This window comes from Colius striatus, chromosome 3, assembly GCF_028858725.1.
Source record: "Colius striatus isolate bColStr4 chromosome 3, bColStr4.1.hap1, whole genome shotgun sequence".
Classification (NCBI taxonomy): Eukaryota; Metazoa; Chordata; class Aves; order Coliiformes; family Coliidae; genus Colius; species Colius striatus.
Genome location: NC_084761.1, coordinates 60,310,273 through 60,324,039, shown reverse-complemented (window position 1 = coordinate 60,324,039; position 13,767 = coordinate 60,310,273).

Genomic DNA, 13,767 nt, shown 5'->3' with positions numbered 1-13,767 from the left:
TGTCATTCAGCCAGCTCTCGATCCACCTCACTGTCCACTCATCCAAGCCACATTGTCTGAGCTTTCTGATGAGGATGTTATGGGAGACAGTGTCAAAAGCCTTGCTGAAGTCAAGGTAGATGACATCTGCTGCTCTCCCCTCAGCTGGTTATGCACTCGTAGAAGGCTATCAGGTTGGTCTACCCCTGAAATGTCAGTATAATTCATGCATCTTTTTCCAATTTCTAATAGAAGAATTGTATCTATTGTATTAGATGATGTTGATATTTACCAGAAAACAGTTTAATATTGCCATTTATTTTGTAAGACACACAAAGAAGATCTCTGACATGAGCTCTAACATTACCAATTTCATGAGACACATTAATCCAGTCATTTGAGAGCTCTGGCTCCCCAACAGTAAGACACCGCTGTCTGTGCATACCCATCTCTGCAACTCATTTGGTTAGATACCCTGGAAAAAAATACATGGTTTAATTCCTCTAATTTCAGTCAGTATCTGTGATTACTTTCTCTAATATTAATTTTAGATTTAAGAGGGTAAAATTGTTTGCCTGGTTTTTTGCCTTTTCCTGGTCCTGCTAGACCGATCCCTGCTCATCTTCCTATTGGTTCAAGATATCTGGTGTGTGATCCTGTGTCCTCTATTCTGGCACAATGTCTCATTACACCAGTAACTCCATGTCTCATTACTGAGCGAACACACTTAACAAAATTAGTCATGCAGCCCAGCTAATTTTTTTTTTTAAAAAAAACCCACATTTAAGTCAGTTTACAGTTGGAGTCAGGTGCATTAGATCAGGACACAGTAAAAGATTTATCACTGTAACGGATTTCTTTTCCTGGATTGTCTGGCTTACCTGGAAGTAATGCATTTGCCTTTTAAAGCATTTTAGAATAATAATGCCAGATGAACTTCCATAGCCTACAAAACCTGGTTTTGCTTCTCATTCTTCAGGTTTTTTGTTTGGGTTTTTTTTTATTAAAGTTGAGGTCTAATCTCATGAAATGCAGAGCATACCTGAATGTCAGTAGCACAATAGCCATCAAAAATATCAGTGCCCTCATTTCATATGGTCTGATTTTGAATAAAAAAACACCAATAACACAGTTTTGGTTACTTACATCACTGTGGGATATCCTTTTCATTCCTTCAGATAGAACAGAGTTTTGCTTCCTTACAGTATTTATTATACAATCTCTATTTTCCTCTCTACATTTCCACAATATTTTTTTTGTTTTCTCAGCCTCTGTCCTAAAAACACAAGGGTCTGTACCATTCATCAAAGTACACTTTGCAGAATGAAATACCCATTTACAGGATAAAGGTAGTCACTTGTTTATAATGATGAAAAAATCCAAGCATATGCTTATTTGAAAGTATCATAAAAAACCTGAGCTATCACATTAGGACACATCACATTCCTTACTTATACAATCTGTGGGCTATTTACCCTTCTATCAGACAAGTTTGTCTCCAACATATGCTTTTTATACAGTCTACTGGTGTAAAAAATAATTATAATGTTTATTAAATTAAAATAATGAGGTTTATATGAACTTTCAATAATGCAGACAGGCAGACCATAACTGTAAACCACATGCTATATACTTTGGACTTTTACAGCTTTTAATTTATCAAAGGAAATAATTAGCACACTTTGTGGCAGCCAGTGATGGAATTTATTCATTTGGAAGCCATGGGTTTCCTGTCATTAAAACTACATCATGTCCTTCCTTTTCTATTAAACTTCAACTGAGGGCAGTAAGAAGTCACTAAAAGGAAATGAAGAGGTTTTTTGGCAACATTCACATGCAATGATTTAATACTGCTAAAAGATAGCAACCCATAATGTATGCCAATAAGGGATGAGGGCTCCAATTACCACATTATTTCCTTTATTTGCTGCTTCGTTTGTGGCTCAATTAACTGTGATTTGCAAAATCACTTCAATAAATTTATTTTCTCTTCATTTGCTTACTGCATTTTTTTGTTTCTAATTACAAGTGCTTCTTTTGTGGCAAACAAAATGATTTAGATCTTTAACCAATACATTTAGATTTATATGTCATGGGATATTACTTTTTTTCCCCTTCAAAGTGATCAATCACATCTCGTTAACTAGATATTCATTTTAGCTAATATTGATGTTTTTTCTTTTTCTTGGATACTTTTTCAAATATATTTACCAAAATGTCTGGATTTTCTACAAGTAGAAAAGAAAGAAAAACACCAATAAAAGTTTCCTTTTTTCTTCACACATATACACACAAAGCACTCTCTGCCTTTTGCACACAGCTATAAATGGCTTCTGCAGACCAAAATTTACATTGCAGAAGTAGCACAGTGGACCAAAGCTGACTGAAGGATAAATGCACTTTTTCTTCAAAGGAGACTTAAAATCAAATTAGCACAGAGAGTCTTGCCCTCTCTTTTCCAGGAGTCCTTCCAGGTCCTTCCAGGTCATGAGCAAGGTACACCAACAGCAGCAGCAGCAGAATGCTGGAGCTTCAAGTATTTTATTAAGTGATGCCAGGAAATGTGAAAGCACAGATGATAAAGGGTACTGTAAGGTTGTTGGGTTTTTATACATAACATCATTGGTTTAAAATTGTTCAAAATACATTAAAAAAATTGAGCCATTCCTCAGCATACTAGTATGAAAAAAGAAAAATCTTAAACTCCTTCACAGAATTTTACATTTCTAGTGTCTTATGTTTGCTGTGCTCAAATCAGAAAAAATGTATTACACTTAATTTCTTCTTTGAATCTTTCAGATTTACTTCTATAAAGTAAATGCACGTTTACTTCTATATGTAGAATCTAATAGACATCTTAACTGAGACAGACTTTAAATAATCATAATATTTATTATCAAAACCTATTAGATTGAGAGGAGGGGAGATCTTTAAAGCAATGTGCAGACAATTATTAAAACAGTCTTTATAGCAGGTCAACAGAAAATTGTTTCAGTTCAAAAATATTTCCTCATATTCACTGAAGTTGAACACTGATATTGCTGCTGAGTTTGCAAATTAAGATATAAGATCAGAGCTAGCTAAGATTGTCATATTGTCTCCTCTAATTTGAGAAAGTAGAACTAGGCTAGAGAGAAACCCATAAAAGAGACTTTATGACTCTCTTCAAGGCTGACATAGAAGCCAATGCTCCAATCCCTTCTCCCAGCCTCTTGCAATTACATTTCCGCAGGAAGAAAGAAAAGGAATTAGAAACAGGATAATGTAGCTTTAAATCATTTCTCATAGCTTTTGCCTTCTAGTGAGAGCCCTGAGCTTTTTTAACATGCTGCTTATATTGTTTAGTGTGATGCAAAAAAAAGCACAGCTTGTTTGACCCTTCCTCAATAAAAAGTCATTTTGTTCTGACATCCTATAAAATTTGTGCATGAGCCTGCTAAGCCATAGTGTCTCCTCCAATTCATAAGGAGCAAGCACTGTAAACACATACAGTAAAGATCTCTTGCAGACACATTTAAGGAAATTCTGACAAAGCAACATGTCATTAATGTGTCACAGTAACAGACAAGTGTATGTCACTATTAAAACCAATGATATTTCCGAAGTGAGAGTTATGTAATCATGAAACTTTAAAGTTTGTGAGTCACCAGGGGTATCTTTGGTGGATGGTGTTGTTTGCATATACGACTTCACCTATCAATTCACAGGAACACAATGTGATTGTCTCTGTAATCCAAACCTGAGAGTGAATCAGTGTGCACATATCAGTATCCTAAAACAAAGCCGTGTTTAAATATTTCTGATCTGACAGCACTAAAAAGGCTGATTGTAGCTGATAAGAGTACTTCTTCTTCCTCCCCACCACCTTGGAAACAGAGAAATCCAGATATAAGCTTGCTGAAGGTCATATTTATCTTTAGCAAATACTTAGCTTCCTAAATAAAAATGCTGTATAATATTTTCAGAAACAATTTTTTATTCAATTTTCAATGCTCTTACAAAAGCTTACAAAATCCTACTATATCTGTAGTATAAACTCAGTTTCAGTAAATTCAAGGACAAAGAATTTCTGAAGAGAATCCAGTGCAGGGCCACCAAGATGATCAGGGGACTGGAACACCTTTCATATGAGGAAAGGTTGCGGGAGCTGGGGCTTTTTAGTCTGGACAAGAGGAGATTGAGGGGTGATCTTATTAACATTTACAAATATCTAAAGGGTGGGTGTCAGGAGATTGGGACATCCCTTTTTTCTATAGTAGCTAGCAACAGGACAAGGGGTAATGGGATGAAGCTGGAACACAAAAAGTTCCACTTAAACATAAGAAAAAACTATTTCACTGTGAGGGTGACGGAGCAGTGGCACAGGCTGCCCAGAGGGATTGTGGAGTCTCCTTCCTTGAAGGTCTTCAAGAGCCGCCTGGACATGTTCCTATGCAACCCGATCTAGGTGAACCTGCTTCTGCAGGGGGGCTGGACTAGATGATCTCTAAAGGTCCCTTCCAACCCCTACCATTCTATGATTCTATGATTCTATCATTCTATGATCCTCCAGCGATCTTATTTGAACATATTACAACTTTTAGAACAGTTTTTCATAGAGTTTATACTCTAGTATCACATGCTTTAACATTAATTTTGCAATGTTCTATTATTATATCTGTTTTTAAGACTGGCCACATGAAGAGACCAAGGAAAAACAGCCTCATTAATTTTGGATCACCAGTGTGAGATATCTAGGACAATTTTCAGACTGCATAGCATTAAAGCTATTCAGGGAAATTAAACAGTGGAAAATTTCATCTTCAAAAGTAAACAAAATCTGATATATTTTGGCTCACAATTAAAATACTTCAGTAATGAAATACTACCATACTACCTCAAGCAGCTGTGGTTCATAATCACAGGCTTTCTGAGCAAAACATCAGCATTAAGAAGAGATTGCTTTATTATACAGTCTCTGATTACAGCATTGAAGAACGTGCAGCCTGACTGGAGTTCAGCCTATGAAGAGGTGTTAAGCAAGGGAGTAAAAAGTCAAAATGCAACTTCTTTAAGATATTGTGGCTGGCTATCTAAACTAAAGTATTTTAATCCTCAGCTATTTGATTTTAAGAAAAATGTATATACAGCTGTTGCATTTGAGAACAATGTAGCTGAAGTTTTCCCCATTTCTCATGGGAGGAAAAGTAACATTCACTGAAGCTTGCACCTTCAAAGACAAACTCCCAGCAGCTTCAGGAGCAGTTGTGACCACTTACCACTTCAGTAAAGAGGACTGCAGAGAACTAAGTCAGATATCTAGAAAATGAGAACATGGTGAAAGCTGGGATCAGGCAGAAGTAAGGAACCACTTTCTCACCACAGCACAATGCCCTTCAGAACTTTCTCAAGCGTTTGTACTACCTCTTATTCTGCCAGCATTCAGTTAACACCTCTATCTCCAAATTTCTGTCTCTTAAGGACACAAAGGCATTTTTTTCTTCTCCCTTTTTGACCTGGGATTCAGAAGAACTTTTAGGCTTCTTAACCCTCAGATAAATGGCAGGACACAGGAATGGAGTGCTTTCTTCACCTAGTGTTGAAGTACATCTAATGTTTCAAGCTTTTTTCTCCTTTGTCATGGTTTGATATGAAGCTGTTTCGGATAAGGGGAAGGGGCTGTAAAGATGACTCCTGTAAGAAGTTGCTCAAAACTCTCCCCAGCTCTGAGACAGACCCAGTGCTGGGACTGAGCCAAATAGATGCCTCCACGATCACTTTTTAAGAAGAAGCTGGAAGAGGAGGGTTCTTCCTGTTTCTTCCTTCTTCTGTGCCCTCTTCTTTTCCAATGGGTGGTGATGAAATGAGTGGGAAGAGAGAAGCAACTGTGTGGACTCCAAGGTCAGTGACAGAAGAGAGAAGGAGGTGTGCTGGAGCTGAGACTCCCCTGCATTCTGTGGAGAGGACTGGTGAAGCTGAGATTTGTTTGCGTTTTGTTAAAGACCCTGTGCCAGGGGCAGTAACTATGGCTGGAGGAGGTCATGTCTCATGGGAGGAACTCTATACTCACAGAAGCTGCAACTATGGGGAAGAACCCACAGCAAATAAGTTCAATAAAATTATGCCCAGAAGAGGTCATGTCCCATAGGAGGGATCCTGTATCTGCAGAAGCTGCAACCATGTAGAAGAATCCATGCCAGAGATATTCATTAAGGACTGTGTCTCATATAAGGGACCCTGTATTGGCAGAAGATGCAGCTGCTAGGAAGAACCCACACCAGAAAAGTTCAATAAGGTCTGTCTCCTGTGGGAAAGACCCCGTATCAGAGCAGGGGAAGAATGCAAGGACCTCCTCTGAGAAGAGAGAACTGGCAGAGTCCATCTGTGAGAGACTGACAACATCCCCCATTCCCTGCATCCCTGAGCCATTTAGGGGGGAGGAGGTAGAGATATCGAGAGCAGTGAACTGGGCTCAGGAAGAAAGGAGGGATGGGGGAGGGAGATCTTAAAGTTCTGATTGTAATTTTCTCAATCATCCTACTCTCTTATATTTTGTTCTGTTCTGTTTCTTGTAGAATAAAGTAGTAGAATAAACTTTCTTTACTTTCCCCTCTAAGTCGAGTCCTGGAGTCTGTTTTGCCTGGAACCGTAATTGAGAGTGAGTCCTCCCTGCCCTTGTCTCAATCCACAACAAACCTTGTTTATCTTTTTCCTCTCATCTCTCTGGGGCCTCTGCCATCCTAACGAGGGTGGGGGTGAATGAGGGCCATCGAGGGAGAGACTATCATGGTGCTTCATTGCTGGCTGGGCAAAACCACCACATTTTTGGTGCTCAACATGGGGCTCAAGTCTGTGGGGCTTGGAGCATTGGAGATTAAATTTGAGATAAGGATACTAATAGGGAGAGATAATTGGGCAAAACCACAACATCCTTAAAAAGAAGACAGACAGTTTGAACATTACACGATATATTACAGTGAATAAAGCAAAGTGTCTATGCTTCCTTGGAAGAGAGGTTTCCAAGTCTTCCAGGGCTCATCTCACTTCCTAGGCTAGAGGTAGTCTGAACTAAACTTGCACAGTCTATGAAGTACCTATATGATCAGCTCCATTCTTGTTCAATTCTGCTACTTGCTAAAGTGAACACAGTCTGAGAAGGTCAAGTCTCTCCACAGATTTGACAGAGGAGTGACTATGTCTTGAGTAATTTGTAAGAGATGAGTGAGCTGTGAAAAGACTGCTCTTAAGACAAAAGGACTTAAGTTGTTAGCCAGATCTGTCTGTACAAGCAATGACAAATGTTTAAGGAATCAAAAAAGACTGAAGATCACCAAAAGCAAGTGATCATGTATTATCAGTACTTCTAATCTGATTTCCCAAATTCTGTCGGGATTTCCTCTGTCTTCATTTATGGGAACGTGGTGTGGGAAAGGAGAAGATGAAAGAAAGGGACATTATAGCTAGATAAAAATAGGGAAGAAGGGAGTCAGAAAAGCGGGAAAATAAGTACAGGAGGTAGAAATTGAGTGTAGCTCAGAACATAACAGGACAAGGGCAGCAAAAAAGAAGAAGTTGAAAGGAAGGAGCATTTGATGAGAAAGGCCGTGGATGTAAAGTGGAAAACAGCAGCCTAGCAGGGCTATTACTGTCATGACCCTGAAGACACCAAGAGCCCTGATTGTACTTTCCAGGCATTCCCAGGATGTCCTCCCACCCATCCAGGGCCTGGAACTGCATTTCAGTTCCCCAAAACCAACAATCCCTAACCCAGCAACACTTCAGCAGTATTGGTCTCCAGCTCCCCACAGCTCTACAGGCTAATGGCCCAGCCTGGTCTTAGCCCATCCTTGTCCCCATAGAGGTACCCAATGCCAAGGGATGGAGATATCTCAGTGTCCCCTAGTTGCTCTTTTGCTGTCTGAGGTGGTGGGATGAGTCCTGGCTGTTGGGCCCTGCCTTGATGCCCTTCTGGGATCCCTCAGTCCGTGTAGTGCCCTGACAATAATCCTCCCCACATCCAGCTCGGTTACTGATTCTGGCTTGAAAGGTGGGGATCTGTGTACTCAGCACCTCTGCTTTCCCTGTGTCTCTGCACTTTCCTCCCATACCCATAAGTCTTCAGTTTCATTTGCTGCAGAAAGTGGGGGTGGGATATACTCTGTAGTGTACAAGGGGGAAAAAGGTCTCTAGAAAAGATGGTAAAAAATGCCTATCTTTTAGCAGTTCTCACTTAAGAATCTCATTTGTCATTAGCAGAGAGTTGTCCCCAGCCACCCAGTACATAACCATGGCAACAATGGGATCTCTTCCATTCTGTAGCTTACTTGGTAGCTGCAGATACAGGTGGAGGTTATCCTCTAAATTTCAATGTCTTTGGTAAACATATTAAATAGTAATGGTTGCAAAAGAAGAAAGCCTCCCTGAATTCACTACATGCAAAATAAGTGAGAAGCATGCCTTTTTACATCTGCACAGATATCAGTCAAGGTGGATATAGGCAAAGTTTCTAGGATTCAAAAAGAGGTTTGTGAATAAAATGCAAGTTTGCGGTGCACTACCAGATGGTTCCTTTGAAAAATGTGAGTCGTCTGCTCAACTAAGCAAATAAACCACAACTCATTGCTTATAACATGCAGAGTCACACTAATGTGTGAGACTGATCATTGAAAAACTAGTTTTAAAAATGAATAAAAATCAGAATGACCAAGGCAGTGATATTCAAGACTTGTCAGGAGTTGTTTGGAAGTGTTTCTGAAATTACAACAGAGATCTGAAGAAAAATGAGAGACAAGGAATCTTCAAAGAAAGACTTTGGATGCATGTATGTAGTTTTACACCTTATTTACAAGCCACTGCAAGATTTTCAAGAACAGAAGATTGTAAAGAAATGTCAGGATTGAACTGTAAATAAAAAAGATATACTTTATACAGTCTTAATACTTCTGGAGTAGTGTAAGGATTCATTACAAAGCTTGAGACAAAGTTCCTGTTTTCCTGTTTAATCTCTGTCAAAATCACTTTAATAGCATCATTTTTAAAAAAGAAAAAAGAAGAAAAGTAATGTAACTTATTCTTCTTGAGTATTTTGAGGCCAAGATATTGTGCCTGATTTACATACCACTGTCCAGTTTTTCCTCTAATAACTGACAAATGCTAGGTGTTTTATTAATCTGACATTGACAACAGCTTAGCCACAAGATTTCCCAGACAGCTTGCCATGCATGAAAGGATCATTATCAGGTGGAAATGTCAACCTTTTTCTTGGCAGATCAGTTAAATGATTGATCAGAAGAATCATCACACATCAGATGTGAACAAAAATCACACCAAAAATAACTTTTAAATTTATGAAGTATTCCTCAGCTCTGCCCTTTCCAAGTAAGAGGAGGCATTTTGTCCAGGATGATAGTACAGTACTAAATATTGTATTAAATATTAAATACTGTTCACATTGAAGGAGAGACAAGCTATTTGTAGAACACCATGTTGATACCTACTCATGTAGATTTTCAACAGTCCTCTGTACTGCAACGAAGTAAGTAGTGTTAGAGATGGACAGACTCCTAGGAATAAAATTGTATCCAGCTTAACTTCCCTTAAAAAGACCTTAAAAATTCATGAGGTTGCACATGAGGTAAATTTATTTCCTTCCCAGTTGCTATATGCCTTTGTACCTTCAAACTCTGTGAAATGTCAAAATTACTCAAGAACTTACTTTTTAAATAGCTTGAAATCATTCAAATCCACCTTCTAATCTAACAAAACTTGGTCTAATAAGAACTTTTCTCATCTATAAGTAACAGAGTTTAGAAAATGTTGTGTGTATAGATTATTACTGTGAATGGTGTTTTAGTCTACAGATAAATTAACTTACACTGTTGGTTTTCATCTTTTTGCATTTATAGCAATCTTAAATATAGGTGATTATATCAGAAACATGTTAAGAGACATTTCTAATAGCAACATGAAAAAATGCACAAAATACTAGGGAACATTTCTGTTAAATTTTGGATTTCTCCTCTGGTACAAATTTTAAGTAAATACTTAAATAAGTATATACTTGAGCTGCAATAAATGACTGAGGAAGTATTTGGGGGAAATATCACCTAGACTTGTCCATTTTCATACTCTTTTCAAAAGAGTTCTGGTTTTAGTTACAGTTGGAGGCAGTATATGGCATTGCATAGATTTAGTATGGTTGCATTTGGATCTAGTATGACTGTAGTATTACTTACTGTATTGTACTGCTTGGTAATTCTATTATAATGTGATCCTTTCTAGTTTTAATGTAATGAATAGTTTCTAGAGGTGAAAAACGGAAATGACAACGTTAATTTTTTTTTCCCTTTTTCTCTATGTAGAACAGTTGTACTCACTCAATGGAAATCCAACAGGAATGTGTGCAGAAAGGGTGCTTATTGCTATAAATTATGTCCCTTCAGCCTAGTCATGTTAATATATTTTATGCTGTCAAAATAATGACAAAGGATGATCACATGTCCAGGAAGAATAAGCAATAGAGAGATGTAGATCTGGAGTGTCAGAGCAAAGCTAGTAAGAAAAGAATACCAACTGAACCAGAAAGTAAAAAGAAAGCAAATTATATAAAAGGAAACTTCCATTCCTTGAATTACACAAAATACTAGAGTGACACAGTGACGGTAAGACATAGAAGCATCTCTACTAAATGGCAGAAGAAGCACTAGAAGTGTTTTGCGAGGCTGGAACAAAACCAATGCACATGGAGAGGCTTGAGGAGCTAAGACACAAGCTAACCCAGAAAGTTTCTTGAAGTTTGTCACCAGAGGGTATAGGAGCACACCCATATGTGCCCACACACATATCTTTCCATTTCTATTGCCTTAAGGTGTCTCAGAGTAGCCATGAGGAGCTGAACTACTCTCTGTGGGGAAGCTGAAAGGTGAATGTTACTGCTGCTCTTTGGAGACATTACTCAATACCTATTCCAGGTACGTCTCCACCCTTAGAGCAGAGGCAGCATTTTTCTCACCTGGGAAAAAGTATGCATCTATGAATGTGTACAAGGAGCCAGGAGGGGACAAAAAACATACTGCAAAGATGGCTTGCGATGGTTGAAGATGTTTCCACTTCCATCTTACCAAGCACTTCAACAGATGTAAAATATGCAGTAAACTAACACTGAACCTAAGCTTGCACTCTCTTGGGCAATCTCAGTACACCTCCAGTGTTTAGTAGACCAAGATAGTATTCGTTGTGTCACTCTACAAAACAGGGCAGCAAATGATTTTTTGTTATTAGCCCAGGGACATGGGTGTGAAGAATTTGAGGGATTTTATTGTTTCAATTTGTCAGATCATTCAAGTTCAATACATAAGCAATTACGGGAACTGAGAAATAATTTAGGCAAAATAAAGATAAACACAGATCCACTAAGTGAGTGATTAGAAAAGTGGGGGCTGGGAACTTGTCTGGGTGACTGGATAAAAAATATAGTTGTGATGCTGTTACCAATTGATTTTGCTATTAGTGTTGCCTTATCTAATAGGGTGTGTGTAAAAAATGATTAATGCAAGCATAGCAGCATTGTTTGAAAAAAGAGGGGGAGGTGTTGGGACCTGGACTATAATGAACGTTATGGAGTGAGACAAAGACGGAGAAAGTTAGCATTTCATCTTTGAATCGCCTTCAGCAGCACAAAAAGAATAGAAAAGAATGCCTATGTCACAGTAAGCTTGAGCAAGGAGGAAACCAAAACTACAGACTGTAACAGAGACAAGGTCAAAACAAGAAGACAGGATAGAGTATTAAATTAAACATTGTTAGAAGATAGAATAGAGCATTCAATTAAGCATTGTGTGATTGCATGTACATGACTAACAAATTGTAACATATGTAACTAATAGTAGTATCAAGTTAAGTAAACTGTAAGGTAAGCATAACTATAGTCTAGTGTGAGAGAAAACTAACTGAAGGCCAAAGAGATGGGGTGATATTGTAAGCACAATAAGGTTGATGTTTTAAGTACAATAAGGATGGTGTTTTAACACAATGAGGTTGGTGTCTAAGTTGTTACAAAAATGAAACTTTGAGGCCTTATGCATAGCACATGATCCTTTGTATTAACTAATTGTCATGAATTGTAGCACATACACAGCATTTGGAAAAAGTATATAAGTGATTATTATGTGACAATAAATTTGGTGTCAATGCATATCATATTGGTGTCTAGTCACTCCCTTCTCACATAATGCAGAAGAACTCCTGCAAAGAAGGAAGAAAAAACTTCCAAGAAAACACTATTGCGTTTGAATTAGCAAACAAGAAATCAGAAAACTACAAAGACTTATACAATTTAATTATTAGAAGCAACCTGCCCACACATTGATTGGTAGAGGGGGAAGATAACAATCCTGATTTTCAACCTGTAGTGTATGTCTGTGCACACAAAATATAATGCTATATGTATGCAAAATGGTATTACAATGTGACTGGACAACATCTCTTCAGGCAGATGTAAACGTTCAAACAGGGTACTACAATGTGAATTCAGGAGTTATTTCAAATTCTTCTGATAAAGAACATCAGAACTGACCAGCTGCTTGTAAGCCAGATTGTTCTCAGATGCAAAAGCACCAAATCATACACTGCAGTAATGTGATATTGCATCAAAAACACTGCAGTTGCTCCATAAATACATGCTGATGTAGCTTTCGTTCAAAGTAAAATCACATTAGATGGAATATCACAGGATGGTGATGCAACATAAATAAGATTATGCATTACCATCAAGATTTCATTAAAATCATAATGTCATGAAGATCATCCTGATTATATTCACATAAACACTTTTATTGGAAATTTTTATCTTAGTTAATCCTTACAGAAAATTTCTGCAGCTAATCTTGGGAGAGGGTGTGAGTAAGATTAAACCACAAGCTGTAAGAGAGGATAAAAACTGTTTCAGCAAAACCTAAACCCTTGTGACGTTTATAAATGTTCCCAGAGTCTGAACCACCACTATCCGTAAAGGAAAAACTCTTGGGAAATGTTTTTTTCTTTTGTTGTAGCATGATACCATTCAGCACATGGTGCAAATAGGAGTTCAAGCACTGCTCTGGACTCCATGTTCACCTACAAAGCACTGAGACATTCAGCACAACACAGTATAAATGGCCAGATAAGATTTTTTTTTTTTTAATCAGTCAAATTTGCTGCCAGCTTGCCACAGAGTTTTAAATAAACACTCCAAATAGAAGCTGAAGTTCAGGTCTTTTATTGAACTTAAGAACCTTAAGTGAGCAGTGTTCATGTGGATTCCAATTCAGAGCCTGACATATATTCAATCTTAGTTAAGATCTAGTTATTATTGTTGGCAGCAAAATTGGTGTTAAAATCATAACACATTCCAGTTTTCTCATTCTATTCCAGTTTAGTTTATGGATTATCTAAAAGGATGTTCATGTACAGTTCAGTGAAAGTTAATGGGTCAAGCTACAACATCCCTGAAACTCCTCTAGTTTCAAACTAGAAACACAGATCTCAAAACTGTGTTTCAAACTAACTTTAGTGAATGCCTGAGGTACTGAGACACTAGTTTATTTGTTTAGGCAATAATTGTCCTTTGCCTCCAGAGAAGTCCTAAAATTGCTTCTATGTTTAGAATCAAGATTGGTCTGTTAAGACTGCTTGTCACAAAGTTTCACCTCTTTTTAGAACTGTTTATTCCCAGTACTCTATTTCCCAATTTAGTCCATTATGGAGTTTGATTGATGCATCTGCCTGACACAATATAGCAAGAACACTAGAATCCTTTAACAGATGCCCTAA